The sequence below is a fragment of the Nomia melanderi genome, unplaced genomic scaffold, assembly GCF_051020985.1.
Source record: "Nomia melanderi isolate GNS246 unplaced genomic scaffold, iyNomMela1 scaffold0103, whole genome shotgun sequence".
Taxonomy (NCBI): domain Eukaryota; kingdom Metazoa; phylum Arthropoda; class Insecta; order Hymenoptera; family Halictidae; genus Nomia; species Nomia melanderi.
This window is the reverse complement of record NW_027475218.1, coordinates 1,862-4,022: the sequence shown is the minus strand read 5'-3', so window position 1 is coordinate 4,022 and position 2,161 is coordinate 1,862. Positions and strand designations below refer to the sequence as shown.

The 2,161-nt window shown below is 53.8% G+C and overlaps 1 pseudogene; it reads right to left on the bottom strand.

Annotated features, from left to right (window-relative positions):
• Positions 1 to 1,679: 1,679 nt before the first annotated feature.
• Positions 1,680 to 1,860, bottom strand: LOC143175524 (U2 spliceosomal RNA; annotated as a pseudogene).
• Positions 1,861 to 2,161: the final 301 nt, after the last annotated feature.

Genomic DNA, 2,161 nt, shown 5'->3' with positions numbered 1-2,161 from the left:
ACTGGGCCGCCAAATTGGCAGCAGCTAACGCAACAGCGCGCGGTTCTACGGAGGCGAATAACGCGGAACTCCCCCGACGAGAGGTGTTGCTCCAACCGGTCGAACCTGTCACGGGAACTGTACAAGTCCCACACGGATTGTTCTGTTGGTCGGATTTGTGTAAAAAGTCGCGGTGCAGCCTCTCCACCTTGAGAGGATACCTCCCATCGCCGGTGAAGCTGCACTCACGACACTTGTACGTCAATACAACGCCCGGATGATGTTTCCGGGCGTGCTTTGTCAAATCCGTGTGGGACTTGTACACGCCACTCATCCTGATCCCGGGGACACCGAAGCAGGCAGGGCATCGGAACTCCGCCGGGAAGGGAGTCACCAGGGCGAGATTATTACTCCCCTCGGTAGTGCAGGAGGTGACTGACGCACTATCACCGCGGTCCTGCATCGCTCTTAAGACTAAGTCCTACGCTAAGTGAGACAGAAGAAGAGACAGAGTTGCTGTGGCAAATATTTCTAAGTGCCACAGCGAGGCGAAACGGGGAGGATAGACAGAGTGGGAATAACAGAGGAAGAGAAGAGAAAACTAAGTCCAAAGCGACAGAAGGAATACCGCCACGCGCTAACACCCTACTGACTCCGCCGGCACTAAGTCCGGTGTCGAAGACTGCCTGGAAAAATGACAGCCTCCGACGTGGCAGTCGGTAGGGAGACTAACAGGTGACGGTTACGAAGGAGTGCAGCGATCTCGATGGAGGAAGAGCGACGGAATCACCCACTCCACCGAGGACTGCACTAACTAACGGGTGAGTGGAGTCAGCCTCCACGCGGGCGGTGACTGAAGGGAAAAGAAGGAAGTGGAGGCGCCACTCGACTCGGACCTCACGCGTCCCGGTCCGTTGATACACTTCAATGGATGAGAGAGATCGGAGGAGTGGGTGGACGCGTAGGGGTAAGGTAGAGGACTACCGACGATGATTCGAGCACCGCAGACGGCTGGAGACCGGCTGCGTTACCCTCCTCACTGTCGGGGGGATAGAAAGAGAAGAGAGACTCACTCGGCGCAGGAGTCCAGCGATGCAGGAGCTCTCTCCGAGGGGAATAACACCTCGCTCCTGATTCCTGATCCAGCGGAGGTAGACGTGGATCAGGCGAGCCGTCCTTCCCGTCGGGGTTGCCGATGGCCAAGTCCTGGTGGGTCGTAGCGGTGTTGGGTGACCCACGTAGAGGAAGACCAGGGCTGATGGGGTTGGCCTGTGGTGGTTGTTGGCGTCCAAGTAGAGGGCTGGTTGTCCTAGGACCCTCTTAGACCCTCAGTAGACCCTGGTCGTCCTCTCCCTCGGTTGTCCACGGAAGCAGGATGGTGGGCGGCGCAGGTGGTGATGCGCAGGTGATCCTCCCGCGCAGGTGGGCGGCGCAGGTGTACTCCCGCGCAGGCTTGATCCGGTCCCGTGGCGAAGGCACTTTATCACACTTTACCGCACAACACCTCGAGCACTGATCGTGAACAGACCTTGCCGCGCACACGCCCGATCGCAACTCGGCCCGCACTGTTGCGTAGTACCGCGGCGGGTGAATTTACCGAGATTTCGGGACTTCGCGGAGCCAGAATATTAAGGGGCTTACTCTTTGGAGTCCCGAGTCGGTCCAGCAGGTGAAAAAAAATAAGAGCTCTAATTAGCAGCGCTAATTGAGCCGTTTCTGGCGGCACTGCAGTGCCGGACCGACTCACGGCGGAAGTGGAGCGAGCCCTAGTGATCCGCCTGAATCCAAAAATCGGGTTAATTTTCTGACTCCGCGATGCGGAGTGTATCAGATATTAAGCTGATAAGAACAGATAAAAAGCGCTTTATTCACAAAGAATGTTCCCCCAGCCTTACATTGTTTGGCTGGGGGTGGATACATAGTAGCGCCTTTATGGCGAAGGCAAAATAGTTAATATAACTCTATAGCGTCTGTCGCTATTTTCAGATCTCAATCGGCGGTGGCTCTTATCTCATAAACACCTTAGCATTTATATGAATCTAGCAAGAGTCTGAATATGTATATACTAGTGGAAGTAGATAGTTAATCGAATAAATAGCCAAACTAGAATAAATTATATAAATAAATAAATAATAGTAGCGTAGATTAAATAAACAAATATACATAGCATACATAAATATAA